Genomic DNA, 24,756 nt, shown 5'->3' with positions numbered 1-24,756 from the left:
AAAATTTACGTTGTATTAAATTCTTTGTACCAGAATAAAACAGTGAATATTTAATATCTGTTATTTTCAACATTTAAGTGAATTTTTTATTACGCTTTTATCCACTGGACTATTGGCTGCACATCTTTCGTTAAACCAAATTTATGTACTTTTCACTGATATATAGACTTTCATGCTATAACTCTCCTCTATAAAAAGACTTATGGTACCTTATGGTCCGTTTCATAGACCTCTTTCATATATTTTGCATATTTTGGTAAAATTTCCAGGGGTCTCGACACTTCAATGTGGCATATTTTATATTCATATGTCTTTGATGATTTTTTTTTTTTATTTTGCTATCCTTTCAAAACTCTGTCATGATCTACGTTACAAAACTCCATATTTTCTTCTTCATGTTTCATTAATATTATCTGTATATTTTACTTTACCTAGCATATCTAATACAATTCATTAAGAAATCATCTTATTTCGTATCTGCATAATAAATCGTGTCCGTATCTGCTTTATGCAAAAAATAAATAAATAGATAAATAAATACAATACAATAAATAAGAAAATAAATAAATAAAAAAGCTTTTTAAGAATCATAATTTATTTCCGTCTTTCAGGAATAAAAACTGCCATCTTAGATGCTGTGGAGGTTCAGACGATGACAGAACTGACTGAGATTTGCATTAATTCGACGGAAGGGTTCTGAATACTGCAATACTGCTCTTCCACCCTATAAGTTCTAGCCAGCCACGCATGCGCGTTGATGGTACTGTTGCAGGCGCCATTTGCGAAGTTCAGAAGAATAACACGAACTACTTCGGTAAGTCAAGTTTCTTCTTCGATTTTGAGTTCGAGGCATTGTCGATTGCTTTTGAGAGAGAGAGAGAGAGAGAGAGAGAGAGAGAGAGAGAGAGAGAGAGAGAGAGAGAGAGAGAGAGAGAGAGAGAGAATTATAATTAATGATTTTGTTGACGAGAGATATTTTTTGCTCCTTTTGACACAAAAACTCTGAAGAGTTCTTTCGATCTTATATGTATGTGGAATTGTATTTTTTTTTTTTTTTTTTTTTTTTTTTTTTTCTTTTTTTTTTTTTTTTTTTTTTTATAAAATGATATTGCCAAATATTTTTTATACCATTCAGATTTATCCAAAGATTCAGAAAGTATTGCTTCCGAACGAATTTTCATTTAATCTCATTTCACAGTCGATGGAATTCAAACTTTTTTTCCTCCAACTAAAACAAAGTACAACGAAGAAACTTTTTTAATTTCCAGCCATAGTCAATTACAGTAGAAATAAAAAAAAATTAAAGAAACAGTTTCTGGTAGAAGGTTCATTAAGAAATTAATATAATATTTGTTATCATTTGAAAATGGAATCGAATATTTTGCTACTTTCTTATAATCGTACAATGATTGTTTTTGGGTATGACAAGGAAAGTCAGACGTGTTATGGCTTACTCGGGGAGGAAGCCTGCAAACTCCTTTGTTGTTGTTGGGGGAGGGGTTTTGCGTTGAGTTAAAGATACAGGAATTATAGGATAGGATATCTATGATTTATTTATTAGAATGAAAATGTAAACAATATATAATGTGCATGTTAAACAGTACAGAAAAATTATTTCTAATAAAATTATAGCGTATTTATTTTAATTTTCGTTGAAACAACGTGATATTTGACCGTGGAGTTTAGCACGTTTTAATTTACGTTAAGTTAAAAATATAATGTTTACAACTTATGTGTGAGGGAAAAAAAAAAAAAAAAAATCTTGCATGTGACCCGAATGAGCTGGAGGTCGGATCAAGCCTTGTTTTTATTCGGAACCCATAACTGAGTGAAATATTCCTGTAACAAGAAACGGAAACAAAGCCTATCAAAGATTGTGTGGCAGTCTCTCTCTCTCTCTCTCTCTCTCTCTCTCTCTTCCATGACACAGTGTTGGCAGGAGGCGTATTTTATCACCTGATAATTTCCTGGAATAATCCAGGGGATCCTTATGACAAAGGACTTTCCACCCGCCTCCTGCTAATTGCTTCCTGCTGCCTTCACGCCACGCTCGGTGTCTCCTCTTTCTCCTCTGTCTGAGGATGTCATTAGCGAAGGACGGTAATCTCCAATGCCTTCATATTTTTTGCTCGAGATCAGACCCCCCCTTCCCCTGGTGTATGGTTGCCTTCAGATCGTGAACACCTTGATAATGAACATCAATTTGAAATAGCGTGTTTAGTCAGCTCTTTTACCCTCCCACTAACGGAGCCAATAAAAAAAACTATGTGAGAAAAAAAATCAGTGAAGTGTGTTTTTATTCTGTTGTTTCATTTTCGTTCATTAGTTTGTAGTTTTCTGCCATCGAAAGCTATTTATATGGCTTTTTGCCCGTCCGTCCGCCTTCAGACCTTAATAACTGCTGAGGCTAAAGGGCTGCAAATTGGTACGTCGACCATCCACCCTCCAATCATCAAACATACCGAATTTCAGCCCTCTAGCCTCAATAGTTTTGATCTTATTTAAGGTTAAAGTTAGCCATGATCGTGCGTCTGGCAAATTATAGGTCCCAACAACACAGGCCACCACCGGGTTGTGGCATCTCTTACTTGATTTTACAGAGACGTTCCTCGCAGGAGTGTATCAGCGATTCTAGTTGCCAGACATCTCCAGATCCACATACGACCTAACTGCAAATCATCTTGACGAAGAAACAAAACATGGAGATGATTTCTTTTTTGTCCCGTAGTCACATTTGTCTTCGTTCAAAACTCAGTCAGATGTAGAACTCTTCGTGGAGCTTTCGTGATAAAAAAAAAGTTATATCCGAAGGTGTTATTGAATCGGTTTCACCTTCATTAACCGATACATCTTATCAAATCCAGCTTTTGAGGATATTGGGTCCTGTTTCTCTGTTCATCTTTCATTTTTGGGGATATTTTGCTCTTCGCTTGTTTGACAGATGTGTGGACTTTAAGATAGTTTTCTCTCCGCCTACTTTGATAGATATGTGGACTTTAAGATAGTTTTCTCTTCCCTTACATTGACAGATATGTGGACTTTAAAATGATATTTTCTTCGCCTACCTTGATAGACATACGGACTTTGAGATAGTTTTCTTGTCGCTCACTTTAATGGGTCTGTGGACTCTAAGCTATTTTTTGCTTCTATCATTAACCCATACAAAGTAACGTGTATTTTTGAGCTTCCAGTATGAACAAGGTAATGAAAGCAATGAAAAAAATGTATAATATAAATCACCTTTACTTCAACGAGGTTATGACCCACATAAATTAAGATAAACTACAGGATTTGCAATCTCCTTCTGATGGTCGAGTCAACCCGGTTTGCTAAAAGGAACTCATAATCCTGACATTATTTCCTACTGCTCGTGAAATATGGACTCCGTTGCATAAAAACGACGTGATAAATTCCATACCGTAGCCCTCTGTAGATGAAAGGGTCTACTGCATAAGGAAATAAGGCGAGCTTTTGCCCAGGGGAGATGATAAATTTCATTAGGACGTTATATAGCGAGTTGGAAACGAGCACGATCGGGGGCACCTACTTGTATTCAAATAAGCATTGCATCTTTTTTCTTTAGCCATGATCTAACTCAAAACCATAGTATTGTCCAGTGTACTATAGTATTTCTATCTCTCTCTTTCTCTCTCTCTCTCTCTCTCTCTCTCTCTCTCTCTCGTTTCTTTCCCCATCTTACATACATACATACATACATACATATCATAGTATCTCTCTCTCTCTCTCCAGTTCCCTTCCCAACTCTTTATATTTATAATACATACATACATACATACATACACCTCCACACACACGCACACACACACATCTCCTCTCTCTCTCTCTCTCTCTCTCTCTCTCTCTCTCTGTGTGTCCTTCTCCTTGTGCGATATCGACCACGTCATAATATGTCTTTTAGAGTCTTCGTGGACAAATTCCCTCCATGCTCACCCATTATTTACTGAAGCTTCCCTCCTTCTGTTTACCGTTTGCCTTTGATGTCAGTGGACTTCTCGTTGCTCTCCCTTCCGTCTTGGTGGTAAACCCCCACTCCCCCCGCCAAAAAAAATAGCCCCTTTTTTGGATCTGCAATAATTTATACCCTTGTAACCCGTGCTGTCTTTGGGCGTCTATGTTATGTGCTTTCGTATATGTATGTAGTATGTGTATGTGTATGTATTGTATGTGCGTATGTGTGCGCATATATATTAAAGAAAGAGGAATGGGGACGGAAGGTAGAGAGAGAGAGAGAGAGAGAGAGAGAGAGAGAGAGAGAGACTATATATATATATATATATTATATATAATATATATATATATCTATATATATATATATATATATATATATATATTATATATATATATATATATATATATATATCTATATATATATATATATATATATATATATATATATATATATATATATATATATATATATATATATATATATATATATATATGTATATGTATATATATATATATATATATATATATATATATATATATATATATATATATATATATATATATATGTATATGTGTGTGTGTGTGTGTGTGTGTGTGTGTGTGTATATACAGACATACATATAAATGATACACATTTATATTTATATATATATATATATATATATATATATATATATATATATATATATATATTATAGTATATAGATATATAGCCTCTCTCTCTCTCTCTCTCTCTCTCCCTCTCTCTCTCTCTCTCTCTCTACAGGTTCCGTCCAAATCTTTCTATATATATGCACACACATACGCACAGACAATACATACACATACATACATACATACATACAAACATACATACATAATATATATATATATATATATCTATATATATATATATATATATATATATATATATATATATATTATATATTGCTACTGTCAAAATGCAGTTTCCCCTCTTTGAAATGTCATGTAGAATTGTGTAACATTTTTTCAGATTCCTAGATTGCTTAGAATAGGATGTTTTAAATGTGTGTTCAGATTTCGCGTTACATATTATAAAAGAATATATATATATATAACGTAGACGTAAAAACAGAGAGAGATTTTCTTTGTCCGTTCAAAGCTATAATTGTTGTCAGTAACTTTTCATTCTCCCCGAGATTAAGCGAGCTCAAATCTTTGCGTTTTTATCAAAACATGTCAATCTTAATTATCGCTCAACCTCCGTTTCGATCGGCACATGTCTTTTTTTTAACAGACTGGTCTCGTACGCGTATGTCTTTGCCGAGTCCCACGTGGAGATTGCACATTTTTTATGTGAAGTTGCGTCAGAGTTCGAAGCTACTGGAAGCATTCTGTGCCAAGAACGTGTCATCTCCTCAGTCCAGTTTTCACAGGGAAGAAGATTTCATTACATCTTAGAACCGCGAGGCGATCAGATCTCTCTCTCTCTCTCTCCCTCTCATCTCTCTCTCTCTCTTCCATCGCATAGCACTTTTGATCTAAATTAAACGTAACGTAAATTGGTCACTCGTAACATTTAGAATTTCAGAGTTGATATTTCTTGGAATTAATTTAGTATTAAATAGTGCTTTTGTGGAATCTGAACAAACATTACTTCGTAACAGCGCCTGGGTTTTGTGTGTGTATAAACAAGACTGCAGCAAAGAAAGAAGTTGGGATACCAAAAAGGTAAAGTGCGTTATATTTTTATTAGTTGCAACTAATAACGGTTAGGTAATAACTAATAACTAATAATTGTTAGGAACAGTGATTACTAATAACTAATAACGGATAGGAACTGTGGTTACTAATAACAGATGGTTATGAAGGTTTGGTAAAAACTAAAAAGATGGTTACAATGTTTTGACCGTGAAAAGATTACACTTTTTACACATTGAATATTTTTTGTGTTTTGTGTTTTGTTCAGTTGTTTGTACACTTGTTTCATTTTCTTATTGAAGTGTGCCTTTTTATTTTATATTTTCATTTGCATTCACAATTTAATTGACTCAGTTATTTTCATTGCTTAATCATTACACATTTTCATTAAATTTAACATTTGTGAATTAATTTGTATTTACTTAGATTCTTTTCAAGTTTTGTTGTTGTTTAGCACTTGTGAATTAACTTTAAATTTTCAGTTATTGCCTAACACTTTTGAATTTAGATTGAATTAATTTTCTTGAATTTTGTGATAATTAATTTTGATTTAATTTTACTTAATTTTATTAAAAATTGATTAAACTTTACTTTGTTTTCAAGTAACAGTAATTTTCCCTGATACTGTGAATCTCAATTATAAATTTTGAGTTTAATAATAAATTTTTGTATTTAAAATTTTTATAAGTGTTTTCATTTCTGACCTGTATATTTGCATTTGATTATATTTATGTTAGGTAGAAACATAGAGTGGTAATTGATTTGCTTTCCTTCAATTTACTTGAAGTGACTTAGAACCAGGGAGTACTTAGACTTCTGAAATCAGGGAAATACTTAGACTTTTTTTAAAGTTGTTGATGGAGTGATGCCCTATAATTAATTTAATTACTTACAGATTACCTCACCACCGTTTTGATGAACTTAGTCTGATTTTCTGCAATACGGTAAGTGTTAAGGGATCACTGTTGCCTTTAGAGTATTCCAGTCGTTTAGTACATGTTTATGAGGGTTCAGGTGTCTGGTTTTTTGGTGAGGTAATAATTGATGAATGGTAACCAGATACTTGCACTTCGTAACAATATATATATATATATATATATATATATATATATATATATATATATATATATATATATATATATATATATATATATATATATATATATATATATATCTATATATATATATATATATATATATATATATATATATATATATACATATATATATATATAATCATATCACATTACCGTGATTCATATACATATATCGAGCTACAAATGTCCTTTAATATGTAATTTTGCTCTACTTCGGAATTAATATATTTTCATATATGTTTAACCGAAGGGGAATTTATTTAGCGATAATAGAATAGCCGGCCGACGGGCACGAACCATCGACATCATCAATCCCATGACCTGGCAGTGAAGCCTAGCCTACCCCGCCGCCACCGCAAGAGGATATAAGTTTATGCCGCTTCCCATCTCAAATACCTGTCGCACTCAGGTAATTTGTAGTTTTGGAAGCTGCATCAAACCCACCTCGTCCTCGGTAGCGTTGTATTGCTTTTGCCAGCACGTAGGTGGGAGGCGGCAGAAACTTATATCCTCTTGCGGTGGCAGGGTGGGCTAAGGCTTCACTGCCAGTCCTGGAATTGAAGATGTAGATGGTTCGTGCCCGTCGACCAGCAATTCTATTATCGCCAAATAAATTCCCCTTCGGTTAAACATATATGAAAATATATTAATTCCGAGGTAGATCGAATTAGATATTAATGGACATTTGTAGCTCGATATATGTATATGAATCACGGTAATGTGATATGACTTATATAATGGCTACTGTGTGGGCAAAAGCACTACAACGCTACCGAGGATGAGGTGGGTTTGATGCAGTCTCCAAAAAACTACAAATTACCTGAGTGCGACAGGTATTTGAGGTGGGGGTGGCATAAACTTATACCCTCTTGCGGTGGCGGGGTGGGCTAAGGCTTCACTGCCAGTCCTGGAATTGAGATGTAGATGGTTTCGTGGCCCGTCGGCCAGCAACTTCTATTATCGCCAAATAAATTCCCCTTCGGTTCAAAACATATATGAAAATATATAATTCCAAGGTAGATCGAATTAGATATTAATGGACATTTGTAGCTCGATATATGTATATGAATCACGTAATGTGATATGAACTTATATATGCTACGTGTGGGCAAAAGCACTACAACGCTACCGAGACGAGGTGGGTTTGATGCAGTCTCCAAAACTACAAATTACCTGAGTGCGACAGGTATTTGAGGTGGGAGGTGGCATAAACTTATACCCTCTTGCGGTGGCGGGGTGGGCTAAGGCTTCACTGCCAGTCCTGGAACTTGAAGATGCTGATGGTTCATGCCCGTCGGCCGGCAATTCTATTATCGCCGAATAAATTCCCCTTCGGTTAAACGTATTGAAAATATATTAATTCCGAGTATAGCGAATTAGATGTTAAAGGACATTTGTAGCTCAATATATATATATATATATATATATATAATATATATATATATATATATATATATATATATATATATATATATATATATATATATATATATATATATATATATATATATATATATATATATAGATATATATATATATATATATATATATATATATATATATATACTGTGTATATATATATATATATATATATATATATATATATATATATATCTGTGTATATATATATATATATATATATATATATATATATATATATATATATATATATATATATATATATATATATATATATGCTTAAAAAATCACAGTAGATGCACGTGACTTCATAAATAAGCGAATACCACGGGAAAATGATAGTCAGAAATCCAAGCGCTTTCGTCTTTATTCAGACATCGTCAAGGAGCTACTGACGATGCCTGAATAAAGACGGAAAGCGCTTGGATTTTTGTATATATATATATATTATATATATATCTATATATATATATATATATATATATATATACATATATATTCATATATGTAAATAGTGGAAATGGGAAAGAAAAAACTGTAGAGTAGAGAGGAGAGAGAGAAAAGAGAGAGAGAGAAAGGAGGGGAGGCAATATTATAGCCCGCTGTCAGGTCACATGCTCCATGAGGGTAATGCAAAATTCTCGTTGTGATACGGGGAAGAAAGGCTTACTGCCATTAAGACGTCAGTCCTCTAAAACTGTCGTGGAAAGAAAAATTCAGGAAAAATCCCCCCCACCCCTCCCACCAACCCCGTCAGGAAAAAATTCAGCAGATGAGGTCACAGCTTAAAGGGGGCGGTGTCCATCTGGAAGGTGTGTGTGTGTTTACCTTAAGGAATATTAATCATTTCGGGCCCCTCTGGCAAAAACCGTGAAATTCCAGTATTGAAAACATTATTTTTAATTTATTAACGAAGGGTTTAATGCTGCAGCTACCGAAAATCATATCTTCCCGAAAAATGCTCAAGTAATTCATTTATGTAAATAATCGATTTCTCGGGGAGTAAGCTGAAAAACTACTTCGTTGTTGTTGTTGCGGGGGAAGGGGGTGTTAGGAAAGGTCTATGGAAAAGCCTGGAAAGGTCTGCAAGAGGTGATTCGAGTCGAGTTAAAGATACAGGAATTTTAGGATACGATATTTGATGAGTTATTTTTTAGAATGAAATTGTATAAAATATATGATGTGCATGTTTTAACAGTACAGCACAATATTTATAATAAAATCTAGTGTTATATATTTTTAATTTTAGATTTTAGCATGTGCACCGCATAAACTGTAGGTCTTATCATGCCTTGTTTATTAAGCATTCGTAGAGTTACTCTGCAAGGTATTCCCATCAGGGTTATGCTCCCTGACCAACTTCAGGCATTAAAACTGCGATGAATTATTTTATTGGAATTTTTCCTTATGTAGTTTTTCATTGTTTCCATGGCATTTGGCTAAATGCAAGTTCAGAGTTTCTTAGAACCTACCGTCACAACAAAGCCCCAGTGTGAATATCTATGTCAGGATCAATTTACTGCTGTAAGAAGGTGTACTACACCTCAATTAGAGTTTTAATGATATCGTTGAGTTGATCAGGTCTTTGCATCTAGAGGAGGCTACTTGCTTACCGCGCGATTGTTTAGCACTTGTAAAACTGATTAAAAGTAAATACTAATCACACAAGTCTCCCTCTTTCCGCAGTTTGCCTAATTCGCGCCATTCATGGTCCAGGAATTCCGTAACCAAAGTATTATTCCTGCTGATAGACATTTTTAATTAGAATCTATCCAACCGGTCAGTATGTTTTGAAGTTTTTCTCTTACTCAGGGAGTAAGTCTACAAACTACTTTGTTATGTGTTGTTGTTGTTCTTGTTTGGATGATAAGAAAGGTCTATGGTAAAGCCTAGAACGGTCTGAAAAAGTTGTTTGGCGCTGAGTTAAAGATACAGGAATTTTAGGATAGGATATAATGATATTTATTAGAATGGAAAAAGTAAAAAACAATGAACAATGTGTGTGATAAACGGTGCAGAAACAGTTATTCATATAAATCAAAGCGTATTTATTTAAATCTTCGTTGGTGAACCAATGCTCTATTTGACCGTAGATTTTTTGCACGCGATCCGAGTAAGCTGGAGGTCGGATCACGCCTTGTTTAGTCGTGCTATAATCCTGTTTTACTGGCGTTCCACTATACGTATATCTATTTTAATTTCATCGTTACAATATATTCTTTATAGCATCGATATTATCCAAGTAAGAAGTAAAATAATGTTTTTGTTACTTGTATTTGTGACGAATTTAGTGAAAAGTCAATTAATTATTTAATTAAAAGGACTTTATTCCAGTCATCGAAATACCATTTCAGCTACAGCTTATCTAGTATGAGAGAGAGAGAGAGAGAGAGAAGTTAAAATCTCGTCTAATGGAGGGACGGCTGATGAAAAATATATAATGGAGCTCGGATAAGATTGTAAATGTGATGGATGATCCTAGATTCGGTGACTGACAGGAATATATTAAAGGGGGAAAGAAATAAAAGAAAAAGAGGCAGAGGAAATGGGAGAGGCTGCCTCCAGGGTGGAACTAATGTTAGACGAACCTTGAATGAAAAGATTATTTATAAGTTCTGCGATATTATTTATTATATGAATACACATGGCTATTTGATTTGAATGTTTGGAATATCGAGCCGTAGCAGTAGTAAAGGGTCACGTATTTTGGTATATTTATATATATATATATATATATATATATATATATATATATATATATATATATATATACGTATATATACATACATATACATATACATAGATACATAATACGCCAATGTGCTGCTTAATTTCTGTTTGTTCCAAGATCAAAAGCTTTTACATAATAATAATAATAATCACACATTTTTCATAATAGATACACACACACATACACACACACACACACACACACACACACACACACACACACACATATATATATATATATATATATATATCTATATATATATATATATATGTGTGTGTGTGTGTGTGTGTGTATGTATGTATGTATGTATGTATGTATATATATATATATATATATATATATATATATATATATATATATAAATATATATATATATATATATATATATATATATATATATATATATATATATATATATATATATATATATATATATATTAATTATTGTCTACATGGAAAGACGTAAAAAATTCAAAATGGAAAAAAGTATAATTCAAATTCTAAACACCAAATATTCTGCTAGTTCTCTCGAAATGTTTTATATTTTTTTCGTAAGAATTGTTGAAAAAAGTGTTTATTTCTCACTTCCTCGAAATTCTTGCTTTTCTCTTTATTCTAGTGCAGCTCTTTTCTTGACTTGTCCTCAGAATAATATATGCGCGCCACTGTGAGCTCCTTGGCTTTGCTGAACAGAATGGAAATGCTTGCAAATAGTTTCTTCATTTCCATACCATTTCTCTCTCTCTCTCTCTCTCTCTCTCTCTCTCTCTCTCTCTCTCTCTCTCTCTCTCTTATGCAGTCACAATTATTTTCTAATTATTTTTATTTTCTCCAGTATAAAGGGGTAGTCCTTCCAGTGGCTGGAAACTTGTCGCCTTCCAGTTAATTCGTTATTCCAAAAATAAAGTTGTTAGACATCTCTCTCTCTCTCTCTCTCTCTCTCTCTCTCTCTCTCTCTCTCTCTCTCTCTCTCTCTTCCCATTGAAGGAAGGCAGTATTTGCTAAGCCTTAATTTTTTTCAAGTCATAAGAATTTACTTTCTCGTCTTCATTAATCATGTTAAAAGGACAATCTAAGGCAGTCCACAGGAAGTAAATCAGTACCATGTAAAAATAAGAGAGAGAGAGAGAGAAGAGAGAGAGTACGTATAAGAGATAAGTTTATCTCCCATCTGTAGACGAGCCGATGCTCGCGTTGTAAGAACTATCAATTAAAGGTTCTGGCGAGATGAAAGGAGTCTGTTACTTTCAGCCCAAATTGGATTGGTGCCTTCTCCCCCCCGCCCGGGCCCAGATGAGACGCCAAATCCACATTCCCAATACGAGCAGAAATCACTCGATTTTGTTCTCTATAGAAACTGGCGGGGGGAATTGCGTTTCTGAAGCCATCCCTGTTAATAGATTCGGCAAATCAATTGTAAGTGAAAGTGGGGACATCGCTTTGCCTTATTATTGCAATAAGTGGGAATTTAAAACTGATCTTAGGTTCAATATATATTATGGTCTTTGTTCCATTTGTAGTGATTGTAGGTTTTACATGGCAGCCTTTTCAAGGGTTATATTTTCCCCTTCTTCCTGTAACTCTTCGTCTATTTTTAGGATAGGATATTTATGGCTATAGAATGGAAATGTAAAAAAAAAATTAATAATGTGCATGTTAAAAGTTACAGAACAATTATTTGTAATAATAGCGTATTCATTTTAATTTTTGTTACTGAATCAACGCTCCATATGACCATAGATTTTAGCGCGCGCCCCGACTATACTGTAAAGTCGGATCACGCCTCGTTTTTCATTAGTTTTGACTGACGGATACTGCTTCAGGTCATGGCTGGCATATTAGTTCATCTCTAATTGAATCCATTGTTAATACGAGACGCGTGAAAATTAAACATTCATCGAATTATGTAACCGGACGTGAATTTACTCTTTTGCGTTTAGTTACTCTAATGATCTGTCAGTAGATGTGACCTCCCAGTTGATAAGGTCACGCTAAAATATACTATACGCCTAACGGTACGCAACGTTTTAACTATAATAGAGTGGATTGTGTATATATATATAATATATATATATATATATAATAATATATATATATATATATATATATATATATGTATATTGTTACGTATATATATACGTTGCTATAACATGTATGTATGCATATGTATATTAATATTATATATAATATAATATAGAAATGTCAAATACTATGTTATATAATATGTCTATTTATATATATAATATATATGTATATATATATGTATATATATATATATATAATATTATACTCTATATATAATATAGATATATATAACATATATATCTATATATATATATATATATATATATATATATATATATAATATATAATATTATATATATAATATATATATATATATATATATATATCATATTTGATTATATATAATATAACATATATATATATTATATATATCTATATATATATATATGTATAGATATAATATATATATATATATACTATAAATTATATAATATATATATATATAAAATATATTAATATTCATTTATTTTTATTTTATTCATATATTACATACATATGCTTACATGCATGTTGTAGTAAAGCATATATCAATGCTATATGTAATGTATATATATATATATATATATATATATATATATATATATATATATATATATATATATATATATATAAAGAGATAAAACAAGCACTTGTACATAAAACATCCTTTATTTTCTTATGACTACCGGTTTCGGAGTAACTGTCTCCATCATTAGGTCTGTGCAAAAAAAACACACACAAAAAAAAAAAAAAATTAAAAATCACTAAATTACAATCGATCATTAGAATGAAGAAATGTTACACAAAGGTTACATTGTATATATAATAAAAAAAAGTAATGTACAAGCATAAAAAAGGGAAAGAAGCAATATTTAAAATAAATAAATAAATACCTGCATCATGAGGCATACAAACATACACACTAAAAATTTAAAAACACAGCATCTCCGATGACCTCGTCGTTGTTACTGAGGGAAGGTTTCAACTTTAAAGTGTAGAGACTTTCTACTATTGCCAGCTCCATGGGGGCCACTCGACTAGAGAGAATGGAAAATGAATCTAACCTTAGAGGGTGATCACTATTTTCTGCGTGATCCCGTATGGCACTGAATGGTGGTTTTGCTTAAAGCCTGTTTGTCCTAACTGATCTTCCCAAGTGTTCAAACCAAGGTGCACAAGGAAGGTGTCCCACTCAGACCAATCATGTCAGCTATAGGTACTTTCAATTACCATTTGTCAAAGTTTCTTGTTCCTATTTTAGCTCCTGCAACATGCAATCAGTGTACAGTTAAAGATTCATTTACTTTTGCCAAAGAAATTTGTGATCTAGAACTAGGTAATTGTGTTCTTGTAAGTTTCGATGTTAAATCTTTATTTACTAATATTCCTTTAGCATAAACCATTGATATATGCATCAACAACTTGTTTAATGACTCCAATAGTATCCGTAATTTTAATAAACAACAGTTACACAAACTACTCACATTAGCCGCGTCTGAATGTTATTTTATGTTTAACGCAAATGTATATAAACAAAAAGATGGTGTAGCAATGGGAAACCCTCTCGGTCCTACTCTGGCCTATCTCATCTTTAAGTTGTTTTGTTAGATAATTGTACCAGTTCCTTTAAAACCACTGTTCTACCGACGTTATGTAGATGATACATTTTTGTTTTTAATTTTTTGATCTGTTAATTTTTAGATCTGAAGAACATGTACCCCTGTTTCTTGATTATTTTTACTCAAAACACCAAAATATTGAATTGACTTCAGAAGTAGAGAACAATAATACTTTAGCTTTCCTTGACGTGCTCGTGAGTAAACACACAGCGATAACACTTTTTCAACATCAGTTTACAGGAAACCAACATTTACAGGACTCACAACAATTTTCTTCATTCATCCCTATAGTTTATAAACGCAATTTAGTCTGTACACTTGTGACCCGTGCCTTTAACATTTGTTCAAATTATTTTAGTCTTCATTCAGAATTTCAGTTTATAAAAGAAATGCTTAAAAAAAAAACGGTTTTAATAATGCTTTCATAGATACATATGTTGGTAAACAGCTAGAAAAGTTATTGTTCCCGAAAGTTTCCATTTTAAAAGCCAATAAAGCAGTACTGTATTTTAAGATGTTTTTCTATGGTAATAAGAGTTTTTCTGTTAGAAATAGACTACTGAGACTTTTAAGAGAATTTTATCCTATAAGTTAATGTTAGGGTAGTGCTCAAGCCTAAGTATACTATGGTGGTTTGTTCAAGTAAAAAAGAATCGTACCCCCAGAACTACAGTCTCATGTTGTATATAAATATGAGTGCAATTGCTGTAATGCAATTTACGTGGGGAAAACAAGGCGCCAAGCACGTGTACGATGGTTTGAACACTTGGGAAGATCAGTTAGGACAAACAGGCTTTTAGCAAAACCACCATTCAGTGCCATACGGGATCACGCAGAAAATAGTGATCACCCTCTAGGGTTAGATTCATTTTCCATTCTCTCTAGTCGATGGCCCCATGGAGCTGGCAATAGTAGAAAGTCTCTACACTTTAAAGTTGAAACCTTCCCTCAGTAACAACGAGAGGTCCACGGAGATGCTGTGTTTTTAAATTTTTAGTGTGTATGTTTGTATGCCTTCATGATGCAGGTATTTTATTTTATTTATTTTATTTTATTTTTTAATATTGCTTCTTTCCCTTTTTATGCTTGTACATTACTTTTTTTATAATATATACAACGTAACCTTTGTGTAACATTTCTTCATTCTAATGATCGATCGTAATTTAGTGATTTTTAATTTTTTTTCTGTGTTTTTGTATAGACCTGATGATGGAGACAGTTACTCTCGAAACCGATAGTCATAAGAAAATAAAGGAATGTTTTTATGTACAAGTGCTGGTTTTACTCTATTTATCAAGACTCCGTTTTCCAAGGGATAGATCAGTTGCAGATATATATATATATATATATATATATATATATATATATATATATATTATATATATTATATACATATATATTAAATGTATTCAATCCATATAGACCTAATTAATTTTAATTGAAACGCATTTGGTTCTTGCTTCAAAAATTTTTTTTTTATATTATATGAATATAATTTTTCATATATATAAATACATATGACAGTTCATTGTCATTGCTAAGCATTGCCTTTATACCTGTATGTTACCAGTCGTGTACATTTCATCAATAATTCTATATCTTTCATATTCTTTCATAATTCAACGCTCCAAATAACATACATTTCACGACGACTATCATGGACGTCAAAAGTGTGTTCAGTGGAAAGCAGGAGGCTTCCTATCTTCTGTCCTACGGTGTATTTATTACTTCATCTCCGCAGGCCATAAATATTCAGAAGTGTCCATTTGCAACTTTATTCTCGTCGAATTCTTTCCTCTTCGGTCGCAGGAAATGGAGTGGGTGATAGATCGCGAACTGTTTGTCGACTCGGATTCCCTTGGTCCAAACAGAATGCGCTTTCTCTTGGTCCAAACAGAATGCGTATTCCTTGGTCCAAACAGAGTGCGCATTCCCTTGGCCCAAACAGAATGCGCATTCCCTTGGTCCAAACAGAATGCGCATTTCCTTGGTCCAAAAAGAATGCGCATTCCCTTGGTCCAAACAGAATGCGCATTCCCTTGGCCCAAACAGAATGCGCATTCCCTTGGTCCATACAGAATGCGCATTCCCTTGGTCCAAAAAGAATGCGCATTCCCTTGGTAAAAAAAGAATGCACATTCCCTTGGTCCATGACAGAAATGAGCATTCCCTTGGTCCAAAAAGAATGTGCATTCCCTTGGTCCAAACAGAATTCCCTTCTGTTGACTGGGATCAGGAGAGTCACGTTGACTCATCTGTTAGTTTTCTGGAGACCATCGAAGATAGAATCTTGTTACGGTGGCATTGATTATACGTCGTAGCGGCTGTACAGAAAACTCGATTGCGCCAAAGAAAATCTTTTAAAATTAGGGGTCCTTACTTTATGCATTAGTGACGTCCTCCCATGGTATTAGTGACATTAGGCTTTCTGAAAGTTAGGTCATTGGTATGAATGCTGTTGGTTTTATTGGGTGAAATTCGTGTAGCTGTCTGCACGTGCGTATGTATGTTTGTGTGTACATGTTAATAGTGACTGCATACAATGTCTAATACACCAGTGGTTCCTAACCATTTTTTGGCATGCCCCCCTAATCTCTAAAATCCTAATTCCCATGTGGTGATATAAGATAATTCTTATATTCACGTGGAGGAAGCCTAAAAGATCATTAAAATTGGTTTAAGCATTCTCGAATTGGCCTCCCTCAAACATCAAATTACCCCTTGGTACGCCCCCCCACCCACCAACAATGGGAACCATTTGTCAAGACCAGCTACTTATGTTCGAAACAATAAAGTTAGCCTTTCTCGATACCATAAATATCACGAATTTAGCTTCATATCTTAATTCCGAGTTTATAGGATGCCATCGAAATGGAATGACATTTCACTTGACTCAGATTCCTAATGCACCTTTGTCATGTCCTGCAGTAGGTAAACCAGCCGTTCTCTTTGGGAATCACTGCCAGAACCTGGAATTACATTCTGGCTGGTTGTGCTCTTATATGTCACATGCAGGTGTGATTGCTGCTCTCTCTCTCTCTCTCTCTCTCTCTTTCTCTCTCTCTCTCTCTCTCTCGCTCTCTCTTCTCTCTCTCTCCTCTCCTCTCTCCTCTCTCTCTCTCTCTCTCTCTGGCTTTTGAAGTTCCAGATCGTTTATGCTGTTCCATGACCATTTGATTAAATGTTGGGCTGGTGATAAAGACATAGGAAAATGTGTCATAAGTTATAGCCATGAAATCAGCCTGAGATAGTAGATTAGTTATAAACGCATAAATCCACCGATTTAACACTGTATTTTTTTCACATATGCGACACTGAGATGTGTCTTCCTTCACACATCGAAAAAAACCGTCAATATTTTATTCTAAAGAAATTGCAGGATGCTACCTGACCGACTGGTTTCTTCAAATTAATACTTCATGTAGTCATGACAATGATCGAAGCTCTAACCGTTTATTGGTTCGTTTACACGATTGATTTATATTTTTCCAAAAGTAAAGTTCCATCAATTCATAGAGATGGATGCGAAGGAATTAATTATTTGGGTCTGTTGTCAATATGGTCGACGTTTCGTTTTCTTTAGAGCCAGTTAAGTCGACCCTCCGTTTTCTGTAAAGCCACATACGTACATTCTCTCTCTCTCTCTCTCTCTCTCTCTCTCTCTCTCTCTCTCTCTCTCTCTCTCTCGAGACAAATAGTGCAGTTTTCACTTACTTTATTACTGGTTTTGCAGATACTACAAATTGGAACCCATCTAAATACTCGTGGAAAGCTTTGAAGAATCATTCCGAAACTGCAGTAATATGGTATTATATTGTGTTTTACAAGCCCAATAGATGGCATATGTCAATTTCGATAAATTTAGCAGATACTGGAGATCTCAATTTTAGGGCAGTTTTGACTCCATCAGAATTGCCCAACAAGCATAATATAGGGTTATTATTATTATTATTATTATTATTCTTATTATTATTAATTATTATTATTATTATTATTTATTATTTTGCTCTATCACAGTCCTCCCAATTCGACTGGGTGGTATTTACTGTGGGGGTTCCCGGGTTTGCATCTTGCCTCCTTAGGAGTTATTCACTTTTCTTACTATGTGCGCTGTTTCTAGGATCACACTCTTCTGCATGTTGTCCTGGAGCTATTTCAGCCTCTAGTTTTTCTAGATTGCTTTTCAGGGATCTTGGGATCGTGCCTAGTGCTTCTATGATTATGGGTACGACTTTTTTTTGTCAATCAACGTCACGTCTGGTCTACTTGCACGTACCACCCTATCCATTCTGATACATAGTCACAGAGGATCTTTGCCTGATCGTTTTCTATCACTCCCTCAGGTTGGTGCTCGTACCACTAATTACTGCAAGGTAGCTGATGTTTCTTGCACAGGCTCCAGTGGAGGGCTTTTGCTACTGAATCATGCCTCTTTTTGTACTGGTTCTGTGCAAGTGCCGGACATTCGCTTGCTATGTGGTGTATGGTTTCATTTTTCGTATTGCACTTCCTATATATGGGAGAGATGTTATTTCCGTCTATCTTTCTTTGATCATATCTGGTTCTTAGGGCCTGATCTTGTTGCCGCTGTTCTATTTCTTCAGTTTCCTTCTTTAGCTATCCCTCTGTAGCCATTGCCATGTGTCATCGCTGGCTAGTTCTTTAGTCTGTCTCCATGTATTGTCCGTGCATTGGTTTGTTGTGCCAGTCCTCTGTTCTGTTTTGTCATTCTCCTGTTTCTGTATATTTCTGGGTCTTCGTCTACTTTATTAGTCCTTCTTCTATGCACTCTTTAGCCACTCGTCTTCACTGGTTTTCAGATATTGCCCTAGTGCTCTGTACTCGATGTTGCGCAGTCCTCTATACTTTAGAATTCCTCTCCCTCCTTCATTTCGTGTTATGTATAGTCTGTCCGTATTTGCTCTTGGGTGTAGTGCTTTGTGTATTGTCATATGTTTCCTGGTTTTCTGCTCTATGCTGCGGAGTTTCTGCCTTCGTCCATTCGACTATTCCTGCGCTGTATCTGATTTTACTGGCACTGCCCATGTGTTTATGGCTTTTATCATATTACCGGCGTTGAGTTTTGACTGAGTATCGCCTTGAGTCTTTGTATATATTCTTTCCTGATCGTGTCCTTCATCTCGTTTACTTTGCCTTTTTGTATGTTGACTAAGGGCGCATTTTTCTATTCCAAATTCCATCCTGATGTCCCCAGATACAATCTTACAGTCTGGATTAAGGTATCTGTTTCGTTGAAGCTCTTACCATACAGCTTGATGTCGTCCATGAACATCAGATGGTTAATTCTGTTGCCTCTTTCTCTCTCTCTCTCTCTCTCTCTCTCTCTCTCTCTATTATTATTATTATTATTATATTTATTTATTTAATTTTTTTTGTCTATCACAGTCTTCCAATTCGACTGGGTGTATTTATAGTGTGGGGTTCTGGGTGCATCCTGCCTCCCTAGTAGTCCATCATTATTATTATTATTATTATTTTTCTGCTCTATCACAGTCCTCCAATTCGACTGGGTGGTATTTATAGTGTGGGGTTCCGGATTGCATCCTGCCTCCTTAGGAGTCCATCACTCTTCTTACTATGTGCGCCGTTTCTAGGATCACACTCTTCTGCATGAGTCCTGGAGCTACTTCAGTGTCTAGCTTTTCTAGATTCCTTTTCAGGGATCTTGGGATCGTGCCTAGTGCTCCTATGATTATGGGTACGATTTCCACTAACATATCCCATATCCTTCTTATTTCTATTTTCAGATCTTGATACTTATCCATTTTTTCTCTCTCTTTTTCTTTAACTCTGGTGTCCCATGGTATTGCGACATCAATGAGTGATACTTTCTTCTTGATTTTGTCAATCAACGTCACGTCTGGTCTATTTGCACGTATCACCCTATCCATTCTGATACCAATATCCCATGAGGATCTTTGCCTGATTGTTTTCTATCATCCTCTTCAGGTTGGTGTTCGTACCACGTATTACTGCAAAGTAGCTGATGTTTCTTGCACAGGCTCCAGTGGAGGGCTTTTGCCACTGATAATCATGACTCTTTTTGTACTGGTTCTGTGCTAGTGCCGGACATTCGCTTCGCTATGTGGTTTATGGTTTCATTTTCGTATTGCACTTCCTACATATGGGAGAGATGTTATTTCCGTCTATCGTTCTTTGAACATATCTGGTTCTTAGGGCCTGATCTTGTGCCGCTGTTATCATTCCTTCAGTTTCCTTCTTTAGCTCTCCCCTCTGTAGCCATTGCCACGTGTCATCGCTGGCTAGTTCTTTAGTCTGCCTCATGTATTGTCCGTGCATTGGTTTGTTGTGCCAGTCCTCTGTTCTGTTTGTCATTCTCCTGTCTCTGTATATTTCTGGGTCTTTGTCTACTTTTATTAGTTCTTCTTCCCATGCACTCTTGAGCCACTCGTCTTCACTGGTTTTCAGATATTGCCCTAGTGCTCGTTCTCGATGTTGACGCAGTCCTTTATACTTAGTAGTCCTCTCCCTCCTTCCTTTCGTGTTATGTATAGTCTGTCCGTATTTGCTCTTGGGTGTAGTGCTTTGTGTATTGTCATATGTTTCCTGGTTTCTGATTCTATGCTGCGGAGTTCTGCCTTCGTCCATTCGACTATTCCTGCGCTGTATCTGATTACTGGCACTGCCATGTGTTTATGGCTTTTTATCATATTTCCGGCGTTGAGTTTTGACTTGAGTATCGCCTTGAGTCTCTGCATATATTCTTTCCTGATCGTGTCCTTCATCTTTTGGTGTTTTATATCCCCTCCTTCCATTATTCCCAGGCATTTGTATCCTGTCTCATCTATGTGTTTGATGTTGCTCTCATCTGGTAGCTTTATCCCTTCAGTTCTTGTTACTTTGCCCTTTTGTATGTTGACTAAGGCGCATTTTTCTATTCCAAACTTCATCCTGATGTCCCCAGATACAATCCTTACAGTCTGGATTAGGGTATCTATTTCCTTGATGCTCTTACCATACAGCTTGATGTCGTCCATGAACATCAGATGGTTAATTCTGTTGCCTCTTTTCTTGAGTTGGTACCCGGCATCCATCTTCTGTAGTACTTTTGTCATGGGAATCATGGCTACTGCGAAGAGTAGTGGGGACAGTGAGTCTCCCTGGAAGATCCCTCTCCTGATATTAACCTCTGCTAGTCTTATTCCAGAGCCTGTAAGTATTGTAGTCCAGTTTGTGCATTGTATTTTTGAGGAAGTGATGGTGTTTTTCTCTGCTCCATATATTTTCAGGCATTCTATTAGCCATGTGTGTGGTATCATGTCGAAGGTTTTCTTATAGTCTATCCATGCCATGCTTAGGTTGGTTTTCCTTCTCCTACTGTTCTTCATTACCATTTTGTCTATCAGGAGCTGGTCTTTTGTGCCCCTACACTTTCTTCTGCAGCCTTTCTGTTGGTGGGGGATGGTGTTTGTCTCCTCTAGGTAGTTGTATAGCCTTTCACTGATGATACCTGTTAGTAACTTCCACATTATTGGTAGGCAGGTGATAGGCCTGTAGTTACTGGCTATATTTCCCTTACTCTTGTCTTTTTGTACTAAGGATGTCCTTCCTGTGGTCATCCATTTGGGTGCATGGTGATTTGAGATACAATACTGGAGTTGTTCCTGCTATTCGTGGGTGTAGGCCTTGAAGTTTTTCAGCCAGTATCCATGGACTTCTTTGGGACCTGGGGTTTGGGCTTTCGCAGTTTGGCATTTTCGTGATCTCTGTGAATCTTTGTTTTATTCTCCCTGTTTCTTCTTCCTTGACTTCCTGGAGCCATGTTGCATGTTTGTTATGTGATACCGGATTGCTCCATATGTTTTCCCACAGTCTCTTACTTGGTTCGGCTTCAGGAATTTCTTGGTGGCTGTTTTCCCCTCTTAGTTGGCTGTATAGTCTTTTCTGGTTAGTTCTGAATATTTTGTTCTGTTGGTATCCCTTATTCCTGTTCATGTACCGTTGGATCTTATGTGCTTTGGCCTTAAGCCTCTGTTTTACATCTTCTATTGTGTTGTTTAGTCCCCTCTCTTGTACTTTGTATTTCTCGTTGAGCCTTCCTCCCTTGTTTTCTTGCTTCTTACCTTTTTTGCCTTTTCTGCCATCTCTTTCAGTTTACTCAAGTCAGATCTCATCCAACTTGATTTGCTTTTCCAGGCGCTTATTATTATTATTATTATTATTATTATTATTATTATTATTATTATTATTATTATTATTATTATTATTATTATTATTATCTTCACGGTCTTGCTTTTACTCACTAGCTCAGTTTCCATTTTTTTTTTGAACTGATGCAGTGAAACCAGACATGATAAATGCAGTTGTACCCAACGTTGAGAGTCATAAAATTGAATGTTAATCTCGATTATCATGAAAATAAATCTGCTAACTGTATTCAACGTCAGGACAATTAAGTCATTGTTACCTCGTTCAAAAGATCAGGACAGGCTCGTTAGTCTACATAATTTTTTCGGTTTTTTTGGTAAAAAAAATACCGCTCGCATTCAGCCCAGAGCTATTATCACATTCACTCATTTCCGGAATTATGTGAATCCGAATGCATCTAGCGACGAGTTCCCCAGCGAATAATCGGGGCAAATTTGTATTAGTGGACACTTTTCCCTTCTATCGACAAAAGATCTCATTATTTTGAGTAAATTGATGGCTGAAATTTCATCCATTTGTAATGTAGAGGCCTAGACAACCTCTCTACTAAAATTTGTCTCTACATATCTATCTCTCTATCTATCTGTCTATGTGAATGTATAGAGTCAGAATTTTTGCTTGACTTTTACCCGTAATAATTAACCCAGTGTATATAAACAAGGCATGATCCGACCTCCAGCTTACTTGGCGCACGTGCAAAAATCTACGGTTAAATAGAGCGTTGTTTCACCAACGAAAATGAAAATAAATGCGCTATATTTTATTAGAAAGAGTTGTTCTGTACAGTTGAACATGCATATTTATTCTTTTACATTTTCATTCTAATAAATAAATCATAAATATCCTATCCCAAAATTCCTATAGCTTTAACTCAACGCGAAACACCTTTTTCAGACCTTTTTAGGCTTTTCCATAGGGCTTTCCTAACCCCAACAACAACAACAACAACAAACTAGTGCGTATGCTTACTCCCAGTGTAAGCAAAAAGTATGTGAACTCCAAAGAATTGTTAACCCAAAGAAAAAAAGTGATCGTTATATCATAAATGTTGGAATGTATGCTATTAAAATAAATTCCGTTGTATTATCATGCCACCTCAGCTGAGGAAAAAACTGTCGCGTAAAAATGCGGCATCTAATCTAAGTTTCCGTAATTCAATGAGTTTAATTTTGTCTTAATGGGAGCAGAATTCCAAAATAACAGTCATTTGTCTAGATGGTTTTTATTTTGCATCGAGAATCGACAGCATTGGTCAGCTTTCGTAAAATTCGTGCAATAGCCAATGATTGGCAGACATTACAGGCTGAAGACTTAATCAGCTTTATGATTTTCATTCGCAGTGATTAATTTAATGAATTTTTAAAAAATGCTGGTGACGTTCGGTCCAGTGTCGAGATATGATAATCCCCAACCTCGCCACAGAGAATGTTACTACTATTATTATTATTATTATTATTATTATTATTATTATTTTATTATTATTATTATTACTTATTATTATTATTATTATTATTATTATTATTAAACAGACCAGAAAAAATATTTCTAATTAAATATAGCGTATCATTTTATTTTAATTTTCGTTGCTGACACAAGGATCGATTTGACCGCAGATTTTAGAGCGTTTTAATTTACGTCGAGTTAGGAATATAATGTTTACAACTTATGCGTGAAGGGGGAAATCTTGCATGCGTCTCGAGTAAGCTGGATGTCTGGTCACGGCTTGTTTTATTGGGGATGTATTTATTCACACATCTGAATAAATTTTACATGTAATTTCCCATCAAACTTTGCAAGAGCTACTTGGGTCCTCCGAAGAAATCCTCATCTTTTGTATTTTTTGATGCATTTGACATTAAACTAATTTCGGTGATGAAGTCGTGATAGATTCTAAGTCGTAGATATGGCAATATATCCAAATATGTGCATTTATTTTTCTGGTTCAGATTCTCCATTGAAAAAGTAAATGTTGGTAACAATAGTCGATAAAGGAATGGATGCCTTA

Source organism: Macrobrachium nipponense, chromosome 10 (genome assembly GCF_015104395.2).
Source record: "Macrobrachium nipponense isolate FS-2020 chromosome 10, ASM1510439v2, whole genome shotgun sequence".
Classification (NCBI taxonomy): Eukaryota; Metazoa; Arthropoda; class Malacostraca; order Decapoda; family Palaemonidae; genus Macrobrachium; species Macrobrachium nipponense.
This window is presented reverse-complemented; position numbering follows the sequence as displayed.